Source organism: Mastigoproctus giganteus, chromosome 1 (genome assembly GCF_048544385.1).
Source record: "Mastigoproctus giganteus isolate SK-2022 chromosome 1, ASM4854438v1, whole genome shotgun sequence".
Taxonomy (NCBI): Eukaryota; Metazoa; Arthropoda; class Arachnida; order Uropygi; family Thelyphonidae; genus Mastigoproctus; species Mastigoproctus giganteus.
The window spans coordinates 120,218,764-120,236,826 of record NC_143575.1 but is presented as its reverse complement, the minus strand read 5'-3'; the positions used below and the strand labels follow the sequence as shown (position 1 = coordinate 120,236,826).

Here is an 18,063-nt window from a genome sequence, read left to right as displayed (position 1 = left end):
TTCAAACACCTTTCTCAGCACCAAGAGTAGGGTGATGGGCCTATACGAGTCAGAAAGTTCTTGAGGTTTAGAAGGATTCTTCCGAATTTGGCGAATACCTGCAGTCCATCAGTCTGATGGGAACCACCCCCGTTGTAGGCAGTGGTTATAGAGGTTTGGAAGGTCGTGTGGAGTGTATTCTGCTACTTTTTTCACTATTTCCGGTTCTATCAGGTCAAGTCCGGCGTGTTTTTTTTTTTTTTTTTTTTTGTTTCTTATCTTGTTGATTGCAAGATGGAGGTCAATTATGGTGAGGTCTTCTGTCCAGGTAGAGTGGTAGTTTTCATTGTCCAGGCAAATCTGCAGTTGGTCAAGAGAATTTTGTTCGTTTAGTTGTTTAAATAAGGTGTTGAGGATGTTACTAACTGAGTCACTCCAGGTGGTGGTCATTAGCCTTTGTGGGGTTCTCATTGACTGTGTTACCTCACCTCTGGGGAGCTTGTTTGTTGTCACTTTATAAACAACTCCCCCAGGGTTTAGTGTTTCCTATTGTTGAGACCAGGTGCTCCCAGGACTGCTGTTTGCATTGCCAGATCATTTTTGACGGAGTAAATGTTCTGACGGAGTAAATTTTTGACGGAGTTCATGGTATTGTTGCCCCAGGTATTCAACTTCTGCGGGTGGCCAGGTCCTCCTTGCCCTCTGGAAGGCACATTTTCCGATTTACCTCTTGCCTCAGTACCTGAAGTTCTCTGGACTACCAGGGAACAACTCCTGGAAGGGGATTTTTTTTTCCTGATGGCTTCATTAGCTGCACTCAAGATTGCATCCATTACTGCCCATTGTTGCCAGTCAGGGTCTTGGGAGTTCTTAGCAAGTAATTGTTGCTCTTTTTCAGTTAGCATATCCTTAAATAGGTTCCAGTTTGCCTTGTCCATGCGTAGCGTTGTAGTCTCTGTCCTGCGACCAGGGTACAGGTTATTGTTCTGTTCATGTCGAAAGTAGACGCGATGGTTGGAAGTCATCCACTCCTCCTGCACAGTCCAGTTGGTGATGTAGCCTGAAAAGGGTCTGGTTGAGGAAAAGGTTGGCAGATTGTTAGGACGATTATAGATGACCAAGTTTCTGTTTATTATGAAGTCTTCTAGACACTGGCCATTTCTTGATCCCCTGCATTCCGGGGTTTTGCTGTGGCAGAGCGGCAATTTACGTCTGCACAGATTAGGATTTTTGTCCCTTCTATTTCAGTGAGAAGGTGTTGAAGGCTGTAAAGCTGACAGGTTATCCTCTCCTGGCCGACAGTATAGGGAAACTGTGTAGAAGTCCCCTATCATTGTAACTATGTGGGTGCACACTGCCCAGGTCGAGCAGAGATGGGAAATCTTTGTGACTGTGAGGTTGGGGTTTCACACGACTATGGCTATCCATGGAATCTCTCCTTCCACCTGGACCACCTTTTAGGATAGCCTTTTATTCTATTGGCAATGGCATAGGGCTCCTGGATCAGGAGAATATCTATATTTTCTTCTTCGATCTTCTGTCTGATTTGGCCAGCTACTGCCTTAGCTTGCTGTGCGTTAATTTGGAAAACTTTAAGCCTGGTATTATTATAGTGTCTAGGCATAGTCCCCATATTCAGTTCTTTGTTGCTATGTACTCTTTGCCTTAACATATACAGGGCATTTGTTGTCACGGATTGAGTGCGTGTGTGGTAATTTTAGGCTTCGGCAGTTTGCACAGATTAGGTCACTAGTTTTATTAGGACATGTATCATAGCTATGACCTTTTGTCACACAGTGGCTGAAGTGGCAACACTTGAAACACTTGGTGACAGCTACGTGTTCCCTAAAACTGTGTGAGCCTTAATTTATATAAACTCTAGTATGATGAGTGAGTGCCTGCCAGGCTTGCAGCGCAAGCTCCACAATGCAGTTTGTGGCATTCCCAGTCCTGGATTTGGTCTGGTATTTTGGTGTGATGAGTTCCTCTGGCTTTCCATCCAGGAAGTGCTGCTGCAGGTTTCGGTGATAGATTTCTTCTCGGAGGGTGGTATGATTGATGTCGTTTTCAGCGTCAAAAATTTTTATTGACAGCCCTTTTTTGCGTGGTTGTTCAGCAAGGAGTCCCATGGTTGGGATCCTGGTGTTGGTTATGATCTTGTGAGCATCTTCCTTTGACTCAGTTTCAGTTATGACTCCAGTATTGCAGGTCTTATGGATTGATTTTATCCTCGTATTTCTGAGAGGGTTGCTATGACCGCTTTCTTTATTTCTTCACGTGTTGGGTGCTTCAGGTGCAGCCAGCTTGAGCAACACTAGGTGCGGTTTTGGTAGGAGTGTTTTCCTCTTTTCGGGTTGTACCATATGCTCTAGAGTTTACATCACTAAAGAACTCTTTGCTATTTTTCTTTGCATCCTTTGCCAAAGATTTCTCATAATCTGCCTAACTGCCTTTGTGACTTGATTACAGACTAGTTTATACCTGCCATTGGCTTCTGTGTCACCTGATACTTTATATGCATCCCATACATTTTTCTTCTCTGCCATGAGCCTCATTAATTCATCTGACAGCCGACCGGGCTAGCCGGGTGTTTAAAGTGCTTGCCCGGCAACCCCAAGGTCACGGGTTCGATTCCCGCCTCGGGCTTGGATCAAAGTAGTACAAAAACCTTGGGAGGTGCATTATGGCCACAGAAGCCTATGCGCCAACAACTACAAAAAAAAAAAAAAAATTCATCTGACATCCATTTAGGCCTAAACCTTGAACGGTATTTCTTAGTTGGAATGAAAAGCCTAATAGCCTCCAAAATTATGTCCTTGAAAGCTTCCCATTTAGTTGGTAACATCATCAGTTGATACCACTGTACAGAATTTAAAAACTGTCTGAGACCTGTGTAGTCACCTTTATGAAAGCAAAAGTCCCTACCTTTAGCCTTGATAGTAGTTACATCTTTAAGTAATTCCCACATCAGTACATTGTGATCACTGTCACCCAGTGGTTCTTTTATCTGCAAATTCTTAATGCTTGAATAATCACTGCTGATAATCAGATCAAGAGCATTACTCCCTCTGGTTGCTGCTTAAACATGTTGCTGTAGAAAACAGTCATCCAATAAATCCACAAAAGTCTTGCTAGTGTGCGAGTGACCAAACCGCAATATCTCGAAAGTTAAAATCCCCCATTATAAGACATTCTGATTTACTTGCCCACTCTATATCTCTGCACAATTGCTCATTATACTCATCAGATTCATTGAGCCTATAACACACACCTACTCTCATTTTTACTTTCCCAGTGCTTATTTCACACCAAACAGACAACACTGTATTGTCCACCAACATCAATTGGATGCACTTCCTTAGATTTTGTGTGTTCATTGACTAACAACATAACCCCTCCTCCCTCCCTGTACACATTATACTCCTCAAATTCCAATTCTGCACTGTATATCTGTGTGATACCAGATGACTAGCACTTCAAGCTCATCAAATTTATTAACTATACTCCTAGCATTGGTGTAAATGCAAGTATATGTGCACCTGTTCCTACTCTTGGTTATCCCAACACAGCCTATGTATTTACTTGTTCCACTATGACTCCCAACGGTCCTGGAAATCTCCATTACCTTGCTTTCTAGACTGCTGCTCATTCAAATAGAAGCAGTGCAAGAATCAGTGCCTCTGCCTGCTGCAACTGTTAACCTTTTAGTCAGTGTATCCCCCAAGCTATCAGTTTTCCGACCCACCTAACACTGCTTCGATAGCATCAGCAAATATTCTTGCACCATTTCTATTTAAGTGTACCCCATCCCTGTAGAAGCAGTCTCTTGTCAACAAGCACAGATAAGGTTGAAAAAAATTCTACCCCTTGAGCCTTGCACAATCTCTCCAGGGCCGAATTGATCGACGAGGCTCTCCTCATATTCTCTCTCCTATCGTGTCTGTGTAGAATTGTAGACACTTTCACATTTAACCCTAACTCACAACTTTTTTTTTTTTTTTTTTTCAACATTGACCTGTACCTGTTGAGTAAATCTGCAGATCTTTTACTCTTAATGTCATTAGTTCTTATGACAACAACGTCACCTTTTGTGCTCTTAAAAATATCCGCTCTACGTCATCAACTTTTGCTCCTGGCAGACATACCCTGGTCCTGTTCCACCTATCCTTCTAGCATAGTATATTCCCCATCTCCCTGACAATAGAGTCACCAACAATAACTAGTCCCTTTTGGACTAGTGCATTCTGCCTTGGAGATTGCCTCTGTTTTGCTTGATGCACAGGAGTGTGCTCTGTCATTGAGCTGGGCAGCTCAGAGCTTGATGTGCACCTCATTAATTTCTTCGAGGGCATTTACTCTACACCTCAAGCTCTCATAGATGCCCATCGGAATGCAGAGTTGGCGACTAATTTCTCGACACTCTAGATACCTAGCACACACAAAGGCATCCTCCTTGGCTAGATCATGCCCTGTTTTAGAAAGGTCGGCAAACATTTCGCACATTTTTTGAGACTGTGATGCGTTGGAGAATCGCCCCCTTCATTTCTTCCCCGAGTCACAGCACTCTCGCTAGTCTGTGATCTTTCCTTCGCAGCCCTAGTATGGGTCATTATTTCTGCTTAAATACAATTTAATTAACGATGAATTTTAATAAGATTAATATTATTTTTGATTAATGGATAATACTATTATAAGCTAACAGATTCCTAATACAGTGCTTCATGTTATGCTATCTAGTTTTACTTTATACCTTATGCTTTCATTTAGAGTTTTTATATATATATATATATAGGTTGCTGGTTAAATTCAAAATAAGAAGCTAACGAACGCTATTGAAACTATTTAATATCACTGTAAAACACAATGTACTATGTTAATTAACGAAGAATACAGTAAAAATTCAAAATACTTATCCCTTTACAGCAGCCAAAAATCCACCGACTTTTCTGTTCTGCAACCCCAGCCCCCTCCTTATGTCCAAATATAGAGTTGGACACCATATCTATGAAGGATTGACCAGGTACACCGACAAAAGTAGGGGGGGGAATGCCCTACACTGTTCCAAAGGTGTAAATTCCTAGTTAGGATTAACTACTAATAATTTGCCTGTTTGATCTGTAAAGGGGCTGTTCCATAATGATGGAATTATTATCATTATGGAACAGTCCCAATTCCGAAATGATGGAATCACTGGTCAAAGAAGCATTGCAGGATTATCTAGACAAAATTGCAGTAATAGTTAACACACAGCATGGGTTTGTTAAAGGGAAGTCTTGTCTGACCAATTTAATTGGATACTATGATGTGGTCACAAAGGAACTGAATGGCAAAATTAATTTTGATATCATATACTTGGATTTCAGGAAAGCTTTTGATACTGTTGCACATGGAAGACTGCTGTACAAATTGGGGAGGTATGGCATTAAGGGTAAATTGCTACAATGGATAGAGGGATGGTTGAGTGGGAGATCACAGAGAGTGGTAATCAATAGACACTGCTCTTCGTGAACAAATGTTATTAGTGGAGTTCCCCTGGGTTCAGTTTTCGGCCCATCGTTGTTTTGTATATTTATCAATAATATTGATGAAGGTATATCAGGTTTAATGTTCAACTTGCAGATGATACAAAGTATCATCTGCAAAGTATGCTACTCCAACTGGATCTACATACGTTGGGAAAATGGGCTGAGAAGTGGCAACTGAAGTTTAACGTTAACAAATGCAAAGTACTGATATGGGTAGCAATAACCCAAGAGAAACGTACCAACTGTGCGGTACTACACTCAAGGAAGTAGAAAGTGAAAAAGACCTGTGCAGTCAAATATGAAGTTCGCTCAAAAGTGCCGACGGGCTGTCATTTCAGGTCATGGAGTCTTGTCGATGATATGTAGGAATTTTGCTAGCAGGGACAGGGAGGTGATTATCCAGTTATACAGGGCAATGGTCAGGCCACACCTAGAGTACTGTGTATAGGTCTGGAGACTTCATTTTAGGAAGGATGTTGAGTTGTAGTACAAAGAAGGGCAACAAGATTGATGATAGGGACAAAGGGGCGCACTTACCAAGAAATGCTTAAATTCTGCAAATTGCAGCGTCTGGAGACTACGCACCTGCAAGGTAATCTCATTGAGGTGTATATGGCCTTGAATGGGTTGAGCAAGCTGAATGCTGATGGGATTCTTCCTCTTGCACAGACTAACTTGAGGGGGCACAGTTTCAAATTGAGGAAAGATTGTAGAATAGATTTGCAGAAATTTGCCTTTAGCCAGTGGGTAGTTGATTGGTGATCAGGCTTCCATCTTTTGTTGTGGAAACTAATAGCCTAAATAAATTTAAGGCTGAGCTGAAAAGGCATTTGAAACGAATTTTCTTTTGGCTGATGCTGCATAAGCTTACTTTCTTGCATCATATGCCTCTAATAATGCTAATGCTAGATGCAGAATTTGCATCTACACACAATTCTTCTACCCGACAACCTGTTGAGAAAATCCTCTACTTAATTTAGGTAAGGCTCAATCTTTTGATGTTATTGCGAGCATTGAAAATACGATGAAGCAAAATACATTTGCCCAAATGCACCCTCCAGACAGGCACAGGCAGAATTTTGGAGCACAAGCTCGTTATTTTTGTGACAATTATACCTGGATCAACTATAACCAGAGCTGCCCAAACAATGGCCACAACATTCTTGCCAATTCCAGTAGTTTCATTATTAGATTTTTCTATTTTTGATGAAAATGGTAATTGATATCATGGTCAGAGATTATTCTAGTTAAGTCTTGGCTATTCTTGGTTACCCCTTGTGTACGAATGTACTCAGGACAGCTATTGTAACAATAGGAGTGGTTTGCTTTCTTCTAGCATACTTTACTGTTATGACAAGTTGCAGGGAAAGCTTTGTCAGGACAAGGGTTAATCTGGTGTCCCTAATTACCACAGTACCCAAAAGTATATTCAGGTTGATGAAAATTATGTGCAGAATGCCCGTAACCAACTTTCCTAACAGTGAGGTAATTTTCCTTGGTGATTTTAATGTTCACAATTTCAGCTGGCCTCCATTTTCCAGTCACACCAACCCAGCTGGTCGAGATGCTCAGGCTTCTGCAATTACTAATGACCTTGCACTGATTGTTCATTTACCTACAAGAATACCGGACAATCCTAACCATAGAGCCAACTTGATCTTTTTCTCACAAACAACCCTTGTGAGTACATGGTCGAAGTGAGTGGTCCTTTAGACACCTCAGATCACTTGGTGATTGTCTCTTCTCCAATGGAGTGTTTACTTTGGGGCTATTCCCAACCTCATGTTGTTTGGCTTTACAAGAATGCAAAATGGGATGATCTACAAGATTTCTTTTCTTATTTTCCTTTGTCAGATTACTGTTTCAAAACTTCTGAGGTCAGCATTTGCTCCAGTCATGTCAGTGAAATTATTCTTGTAGGAATGAAATCTTTCATTCCACACTTTATCTAAACCTTGGTTTTCCAATAAATGTGCTAAGGCTGTTCAAGACAAGAATCTTGTTTACCGTAATTGTATATCATGATACTGCCATGTGGGATGTCTTTGTGTGTGTGCGCAATGCAAGGAGCGTAAGGAAATCAGGCGACAACTCAGCATTGTTATGGGCCTGTATGAGAGCTTGAAGGACAGTGTGGATGCCCTCGAAGCATTAAAAGTGAGGGCCCATCAAGCTCTCAGCTGCCAACATCAATGCCAGAGCTTGCACTTGGTCATCGAGCAACACAGCGGCAGCCCTCAAGGCAGAATGCGTTGGTCCCAAAGGAACTAGTAGTTGTTGGTGACTCTATTGTCACGGAAACAGGAAACATGCTTTGTAAAAAGGATAGGTGGAACAGTACCAGGGTATGTTTGCCAGGGGCAAAGGTTGATGATGTTGTAGAGCGGATATCATCTTTTAAGGGCACAAAAGGTGATATAGTTGTACGCGTTGGCACTAATAATATTAAGAGTAGGAGACTGGCGGAATTACTTAACAAGTACAGGTCACTGTTGAAAAAAAACAGTGAATTAAGTATGAATTTGAAAGTGTCTGCAATTCTGCCCAGACACAATAGGAGGGAGTATATGATGAGAGCCCTGTCGATCAATTCGGCCCTGGAAAGATTGTGCAGGGCTCAAGGGGTAGAATTTTTTTCAGCCTGGCCTGTACTTGTTAACAGGAGAGACTGCTTCTACAGGGATGGGATACACTTAAATAGAAAGGGTGCAAGAATGTTTGCTGATGCTATCGAGGCAGTGTAAGGTGGGTCGGAAAACTGCTAAATTGGGGGGATACAAGGACTAATAGATTAACAGTAGCCACTGGCAGAGGTGAAAGTGATTCTTGCACTGCTTCTATTGGAATGAGCTGCAGCCTGGAAAATAAGATACAGGATAGTTCAGAGACTGCTGGGAATCATTGGGGTACAAATAAACACATAGGTTGTGTTAGGGTAGCTAAGAAAAAGAACAGGTTCATGTATACTTGCGTGTACACCAGTCCTAGGAGTTTAGTAAATAAATTTGGTGAATTTGAGGTATTGCTCAAAACATCAAAGGCAGATATTGTGGGGATTTCAGAGACGTGGTGTCACACAGATATAAGAAATGCAGAACTGGAATTTGGGGAGTACAATGTCTACAGAAAGGATAGACAGGGTAGGAAGGGAGGAGGGATTATGCTATTAGTTAAGAAATGCATAAAATCCAACGAAGTGAAGCCAGTCGACATTGCTGGACAGTGCAGTGTCGAGTCAGTTTGGTGTGACATAAGCATTGGGAGATCAAAATTGAGAGTAGGAGTGTGCTATAGGCCTAATGACTCTGATTAGTATAATAAGAAACTGTACGGGGGAAATAGAGTGGGCCAGTAAATCAGAGAGTTTTATAATGGGGGATTTTAATTTCCCAGATATTGACTGGAATTTGGGGGCTGGTCACTCACGCACTAGCAAGGCTTTTGTGGATTTATTGGATGATTGTTTTCTACATCAGCATGTTCGGGAGGCAACTAGAGAGAGTAATACTCTTGATTTGATTATCAGTAGCGATTCTTCATGCATTAAGAATCTGCAGGTAAATTAACCACTAGGTGGCAGTGATCACAGTGTGCTGAAGTGGGATTTACTCAAAGAGGTAACTACCATCAGGGGTAAAGGGAAGGGTTATTGCTTTTGTAAAGGCGACTACGATGGACTGAGACAGTATTTAAATTCTATATAGTGGGACCAACTGATGATGTTCCCAACAGCAAATTCAAAATGGGAAGCATTCAAAGAACTTATCTTGGAAGCTACTAGGCTTTACATACCAACTAAGAAATATTGTTCAAGGTTTAGGCCTAAGTGGATGTCAGATGAACTAATGAGACATATGGCAGAGAAGAAAAATGCATGGGATACATACAAATTAACACGTGACACAGAAGCCTATGATAGATACAAGTTGATCTGTAACCAAGTTACAAAGGAGGTTAGGTAGGCGAAGGCAGATTACGAGAAAACTTTGGCAAGGGATGTAAAGAAAAACAGCAAAGAGTTCTTTACTTATGTAAACTCTAGAAGGAAGGGGATGAATCAGATTGGTCCACTTGATGTCGATGGGTCAACTGTTGATGATCCTGCTCAGGTAGCTAACAAACTGAATGAATATTTTGCATCGACATTCACACATGAGGAGTTATTCAGCGAGGGGAATGCCAGAGGTGTATTCAACTCTGGCAGTAAGCTAGAGAATCTTGTAAATAAATGAGAGTAATGTGGAGGAGAAATTGTTAAAGATAAATACAAGAAAGGCACCTGAGGTGGATGGAATCTATCCAGTTATATTAAAGGAAGTAAGCAAACCCTTAGCCATAATTATGAGAGCTTCCTTGGACTCAGGGGAAGTACCCATGGACTGGAGATGTGCAAATGTAACCCCAATTCACAAAGGAGGATCAAAGGGCGACACAAATAATTATAGGCCTGTTAGTTTAACTTCTGTTCCTGGAAAATTAATGGGGGCACTGGTTAAAGAAGCACTTCAGGATCATCTAGACAAGACTTCAGTCATAGCTCAGACACAGCATGGTTTTGTTAAGGGGAAGTCTTGCCTGACCAATTTGATTGGATACTATGATGCAGTCACAAAAGAACTGGATGCAGGGAATAACTTTGATATTATATACTTGGATCTTAGAAAGGCTTTTGGTACTGTTGCACATGGAAGACTGCTGCACAAATTGCAGCAGTGTGGCATTGGAGGCAAATTGCTGCTGTGGATAAAGGGGTGCTTGAGGGGGAGAAGACAGAGAGTGGTAATCAATGGACACTGCTCATCGTGGACTAATGTTATTAGTGGAGTCCCTCAGGGTTCAGTATTGGGTCCATTATTGTTTTCTTTATTTATAAATGATATCGATGATGGTATATCAAGCTTAATGTCCAAGTTTGCCGATGATACGAAGGTTGGCAGGGTTGTCGAGGACACTACTGACACTATGCTACTGCAACAGGATCTGGAAAGGTTGAGCAGATGGGCTTCGAGGTGGCAATGTAAAGTACTACATATGGGAAACAGCAACCCCAGAGCAACGTATCAACTCTGTGGTACTACACTGACAGTGGTAGAGAATGAAAGGGACCTGGGGGTTGCGCAGGCAGATATGAAGTTTTCTGAGCAGTGTAGACAGGCTGCAAGAGTAGCTCATGGTGTATTGTCGATGATATATAGGAATTTTTCAAGCAGGGATAAGGAGGCAATTATTCCATTGTATAAGGCAATGGTCAGACCACACCTAGAGTACTGTATACAGGTCTGGAGGCCTCATTTCAAGAAGGATGTAGAGATGCTGGAACGAATACAGAGAAGGGCAACAAGATTAGTGAATGGAACAAAGGGGTGCTCTTACAAAGAAAGGCTCAAGTTTTGCAAATTACAGTGTCTGGAGACTAGGCACCGGCGAGGTGATCTGATAGACATGTATAAAGCCTTGAATGGTTTGAGCATGCTCAATGCTGATGGGATTCTTCCTCTTGCTCAGAATAAACACCTGAAAGGGCATAAATTCAAATTGAGAAAAGACAGATGTAGGATAGACATGAGGAAATTTGCCTTTAGCCAGCGGGTGGTTGGTTGGTGGAATAAACTTCCATCCCTTGTCGTGGAAGTTGATAGCCGAAATAAGTTTAAAGCTCAGCTGGATAGGTATTTCGAACGAACAGAGGGGTGAAGTAGAAGTGGTTATTTTTTATTTATTTATTATTTATTTATTTTTTATTTTATTTTATTTTTTTTTTGGCTGATGCTGCATAGGCTTGCTTTCTTGCATCAAATGCCTCTACTAATGCTAATTGGCTTGTTTCCAATTATTCAATTTCATTTTCTGCCTGCACCAAAGCTGACAAGAATTGTAAAGCAGTTATTAATCAGTCCAAAGTAGATTTTGAACAGGCTAAGAGTAGAAAACTTGCTTCTTGCCCTAATGGCAGTCGAGCATTCTAGTCTCTTCCCAAAGCTATTGGCTGCAGCTTTTTCCTGTCTCTGCTCCCACCTGTCAAAAACAGATGATTCTGTTGTCACTTCAGCCAAGGATAAAGCTGAACTACTAGCATCCTGTTTTTCTTCTAATTCGTGTATTAATGATCTTGGTAAAACACCTCCCACCATTCCCAACACGCTCCATTCAATGCTGCCTGTGGTCTTCCATCAAAAGGATATCAGAAGGATTTTGACAAATCTGGATGCTAAGAAAGTTCCAGGTCCCAATGGTCTTTCTCCACTTGTTCTCAAAACTTGTGCTCCTGAACGTAATGGCGCCTTCGTAGCCAGATGGGAAGGAGCAGCAGTGCGTAGCACACGCTTCTTGATTAGACCGTGGTTCGAGCTCGTCACCACCAAATACTGAGGATGCGGAAAGGTCAAGGGAATGACCACCGCATATTCCTGGAGCAATATGGCCTTAGTTGCTAATGCTCCTAAAGACCAAATAACAAACATAACAACATCCTGAACGTACTCCTGTTCTTTGCTGCCTTTTTTCACTTTCTTATTCCAAAGGTGTTTTTCCTTCTACTTGGAAATTTGCTCGTATCCCACCAGTTCCTAAAAAGAGTGACAAATCCCTCCCATCCAATTATCGTCCCGTTGCAATTACTTCTGCTATTTCTAAAGTAATGGAGAAATCATCAATTAACTGCCAACTCTTAAACTGTCTAGAAACCTTCAGTCTTATCAACGATCGCCACTATAGATTCAGTCAGTGTCGATCCAGTGATGATATTCTGGCTTATGTTACCCATTTATTTATTGACAAATTCAATGGAAAATTTCGGGGAAACACAAGCAGTTGCTCTTGACACCTCGAAGGCTTTCAATCGTGTTTGGCCTAAAGGTCTCTTAAACAAGTTTTCATCTTCTGGTTTGCCAACTGTTTTTTGTAATTGGTTATCCAGTTTTTTCTCTGATCACTCACTGGGTGTGATGGTAGATGGCTCTCTGTCTTCTAACTTCTCCACTAATGCTGGTCCCCCAAGGTTCAGTTCTTTCCCGCCCCCACTCTTTTCCTCTTGTATGGGCCCCGAGTGCCAAGCGAGCGATCATAGCGATTTTGAAAGTCTTTTCTCTAAGCGACAGATTGTAGAGATTGTTAAAATCCTCTTTATTTATAAAGTTATTTAATTTTGCCTTTTTCTAAATAAAGAACTAAGCTTCGTATCAAGGAAGGAAAGACACCTTTCTTTTATATATATATATATATATATATATATATATATATATATATATATATATATAACCAATTTCTCTAACATAGTAACCACTAATCTTGTATTGCTTGGTCACTGGTGGCACTGCTCCTGCCTCCACGTGGCGGGGCTGGTAATCTGAGTATAATCCAATACTCAAGGCGAAAAGGAGCAATTATGGATCCATTAATATCACCGACTGTAGAGCCCACGTGCTCGCATGAACTTGAACTCAAGCAAAAAGAATCAAAAAAGATGATTCTTCACATGACCTACCTGCTTTTTTAATTTTACACTCGTTATCAGTGAAACCTCTTAGTAGCTTATCGCCATTTCTTGTGCAGAAAAGCATAGAGGCTGTAGCAGGTACTCCCAAAATTGTCAAACTCCTTCGCTCAGATCTTATAGAGACTTCCAATCCCAGTCATTCTAGACAACTTCTGAAGCAAACGACCTTCGGAGGCTTTCCCATTTCGGTAACCCCACACAGAACTTTAAACACCTCAAAGGGAGTCATCTCGGAATGGGACCTCCTCAATGTTTCTGAGGAAGAAATTGCCGAAGAACTTAAAGCACAACGTGTTGTCGGTGCTAAAGAGAATTATGACCAAACAAGATGGTGTCCTTACACCCACAAGAAACGTTATCCTTACCTTCAGCAGTCTGAATCTCCCAGAATCAGTAAAAGCTGGCTACCTGTGTGGCTCATCAGACCATTCCCAAACTGAATGTACAGCAGCAACACCAAAGTGTCCCAATTGCCAGGGTACTCACCCCACATATTCTAAAACTTGCGAATTATGGAAAATGGGAAAGAAAATAATGAAGTACAAGGTAGGAAAAAATGTATCTTACCAAGAGGCACATAAACAGATATTAAATGTGATGCCTGCTGAAACATATTCCAATGCAGCCAAAAACACTCAAGAATTTTCTACACAGACTTATATTACTATTCCTCCTAAATTATCTCTTACTCAATGGGCTAGATCCATCCTTGCAGATGGTGAGACACTGACAGCAACAAAGACAAAGAGTCCATCAAAGTTTACTAATACAAAGCCATCCAAGCCACAACAAGACGTTCCCAACTCGGGCACATTATTAAAGGAGAAAGATGCTCATCGTACACAAAATAAACCAACTGAACGAACTATGGAAATCGATGAGAAGTTAGATAATGAAGATGCTGTTTTCCTGCTTCATGCTGATAATGAGATGGATATTACTCGCCCAGTCTTTTCAAAACAAGAGAAATATAAACAGGATCGAGGGGAAAAACAAACGATCAGATCAATCCACCTAACCTAAACCCAAGTAATGCAGAAAATTATTCAATGGAATTGTAGAAGACTAAGAAGCAATCTTGATGAATTAAAATACTTAATGCACCGGCATGATCCTGCATGTATTTGTCTACAGGAAGCTTATTTATCATCAAATTATACCCCATACTTCTCACGGTATGCACTATATAGACGTGACAGATGTTCTGAGTCTCCAGCAAGAGGAGTAGTAGCAATATTAGTTCGTTGTAATGTACCGTCTAAACCCGTTCAGCTTTCCACTAATCTAGAAGCAGTAGCCGTTCGTATTGTTCTTGGAATTAATCTCACTCTTATCTCCATTTATATTCCACCAAACGTTTCATGTTCCATTGCAGAACTTGACAATTTACTTAATCAACTGCCCCAACCTGTATGCTTTCTAGGTGATCTAAATGCTCATCATCCTTTGTCGGGTTCCCCGAACATAGATCGTAGAGGGAGGATGATCGAAACTACTTGATAACCATCACTTAACACTACTGAATGCCGGTGTGCATACTTATATCCACTTGCCTACAGGTTCTAGTTCTGCTCTGGATCTGTCCATATGTTCCTCGTCCATTTATCCTAGCTTTTATTGAACAGTATTAACTGACCTTCACAACAGTGATCACTTTCCTATAATTTGCAAAATACAGACGGATATAAACTATACATCTAACCAAAGAATTACGTGGAATTTTCACCGAGCTAACTGGGAGAAGTTTTCGAAAACAGTGCAATTTGATAACCATTTTATTCTTACTGCATCTATTAATAATGCCACTAGACATATAGTAGAAGAACTACTTGGAACTGCTGCCAGCGCAGTACCAAAAGTTAACCTTACGAAACAAAGGTATAATAGTTGGTGGACAAGGGATTGCTATCTTGCCAAAAGAAAACAAAACAAAGCTTGGAACATTTTTCGCCGAAATGCTACAATGGATAACCTTATAAACTATAAACGGCTGAAAGCTGAAGCACACCGAATTCGTAGAAAGGCTAAACAGGATGCGTGGATTCGATTCAGTTCTACCATCTGCAGAAACACTGACCCCAGAATAATTTGGAGAAAGACCCGTATCCTCAGTGGAAAGTGTCAACAAACCAAAGCCCCAATCCTGTCCTGGAAAGGAATGAATATTTCTTCTCCAACTGATATTGCAGAGGCTTTAGCAGAAACATTTGCAGTCACTTCATCATCTCAATCTTATGAAGACTCATTTAGACGCAAAAAAATTTCCGTGGAAAAATATAAAATTAACTTTGTTACAAAACAATCTTATTCGTATAACCTTTAGTTCACTATGAATGAACTCAACGAAGCTCTCCAGAATTCTAGAAATAGTTCTGCTGGACCAGATGGCATTTTCTACATAATGCTTCGCCACCTCAAATCACACTCAAAATCTATACTACTGAAATTTTCCAATTGAATCTTTGAGGAGAATGTTTACCCTGATACATGGCAACAGTCAGTTGTGGTAGCCATAGCGAAACCCGGGAAAGATGCTTACTCCCCCAATAGTTATCGTCCTATATCTTTGACCAGCTGTTTAGGAAAGATAATAGAAAAGATGGTTCACAAGAGACCTGCCTGGATTGTTAAAGATCAAGATGCTATATCATGCCATCAATTTGGTTTCCGCGGACTTTTGTCTGCCGTAACAGGTGTACAACTGATGTCCATATCAAGGTTGAAGCTCACATTCGAAATGCTTTTCTTAAAAATCAACACATGGTAATGATAACTTTCGCTATTACCAAAGTATTCGATACAACCTGGAGATATGGAATCCTCCAAGACTTATACAAACTTGGACTGAGAGGTAACCTGCCTAGATTCATTCAGAATGAGCTGTCCAAAATTCACACACAAGAAGGAGTACCTCAGGGATCGATTTTAAGTGCCACACTCTTTGCGTTAGGTACCAGTAGCATTATAAGAGACGTCCCAGCCATGGTAGAAGTTTGTATGTAGATGATCTTGCTATTTCCTGTCAATCATCGAACATGGCTACCACTGAAAGACAACTACAGATAGCAATAAACAAAATTGAAACTTGGACAGAAAGCAACGGCTATCAATTAACCGAGGGGAAAACAGCAGCGATACACTTCTGTAAATTACGATCGCTTCATCCGGAACCTGTATTAAAACTGAAAGGCAGAGAAATACCGATGACAGACTCCATAAGATTATTGGGTCTGAATTTAGACACCAAATTAAATTTTCGTAAACATGTAACCTATCTACGAACTACGTGTCTCCAGAAACTAAACATCCTTCGTGCAGTATCCTCAACATCTTGGGGTGCTGACAGACAGTCATTGCTGAATTTATATCGTGCTCTAATCCAGTCACGATTAGACTATGGAGCTATAGTATATGCATCAGCTAAAAACAGCATATTACGGTCTGTGAACACCATTCAACACAGTGCCCTTCGATTGGCACTAGACGCCTACAGAACCTCGCCAGTACAAAGCTTGTATATAGAAGCACACGACCCTCCGCTTTATCTTAGAAGACAACGCCTACTCTGCCAATACGCTGCCAAAATAAGAAGCTTTCCAACTCATCCCTGTTGGGTATACCTCATCCAACCTTTATGGCCAACACTTTATGAATCCAACCCTAATGAACCCAGACCTGCTGGGATTCGTCTTCAAGAAGTAATAAAAAAGTGGAAACTCGATCTCAATAAAATTGCGGAAAGTGCAAATATGCCTTTACCTCCATGGAATAGACATCATATAAACATTGATCTTTACTTTGCTCAGTGGCCAAAAAATACCATTCCACTATGTAATATCCGACCGTTGCATGCCATCTATACTTCACAACACACTGGGAAACTCATAATCTATACGGATGGATCTAAGACCCAGTCACATGTAGGTGCAGCAGCCGTGTTCCCTTTGCATGTAATTTCAAAATCTCTTCCAGTTGAGTGCAGCATTCTATCTGCAGAACTGTATGCTATACAGCTTGCATTAAGTGAAATATGTCAGCAGTCGTCCCTCTCTGTCTTAATATACTCGGATTCACTCAGTGCTATTTCAGCCATACAGTAAACGACATTCTCATCATCCTCTCCTACAAGAAATTGACTTTCTAATCAACCTCTGTCAAAAGAAACATGTCTGAAATAACTCTTTGCTGGATCCCAGGACATTGTGGAATAGAAGGCAATGAAAAAGCAGACATTGCAGCTAAGTCATCATCAGAACTGCCAAACAGAACAAGGATAGTCCCACACACTGATTTTAGTCCAATCATTATTAGAGAAAGTGAAAATGAATGGGCCCAAATATGGAAAAATAAAGTAAGCAATAAACTATAGGAAATAAAACCTAATCCAGAAATATGGAACTCCAGCTTCAGACACAGTCGCAGAGAAGTAATACTTTTCAGACTGAGAATTGGCCATACTCATCTTACTCATTTTCATCTATTGACAAACAAAAATCCCCCACTCTGTGTTCAATGCCAAGTTCAGCTTTCAGTAAAGCACATTCTTTTGGTATGCCCTCGATTCAGAAATTCCAGATCCCTTTGTTTTCAGAGTTCATACAATAACCAGAATCCAGTTACCCTTCAACAGATCTTGGACAATTCTGCGAATATAGATGAATTGTTTAATTTTATTCGGCAAATCACATTTGATAAACAAATCTGAAAAAAATGTTTGATTTACATTTAAAACTTGGAAAGACACATCTTGGCCATTGATGCCCTTGTGTCTTAAAACCATTAAACAACAACAACCTCTTGTATATTAATGACCTTCCATCAATTGGAAATCCTATCCATAGTTTTGCCGATGATAGCACATTGCATTGCACTTTCTATTTCGAGAAACCTTGCCCTGCTCAATCAGCATCAATTTGTCGAATATCCGCTACCAATTCCTTAAATGCCGATCTCCAGGTAATTCTCCAGTGGGGCAAAGACAACTTAGTTGATTTCAATCCTTCTGAAACTCAGTTTTGTCTGATATCTCGCAAGTAGGATTCTTCTGCTCCTACGCTCATCTTT

General features: G+C 40.8%; 1 protein-coding gene across 2 annotated transcripts in view; it reads left to right on the top strand.

Moving 5' to 3' along the window:
• Positions 1 to 18,063, top strand: part of CycB3 (cyclin B3) — a 200,659-nt gene that overhangs the window by 162,840 nt on the left and 19,756 nt on the right. The gene's annotated exons all lie outside the window — the stretch shown is intronic.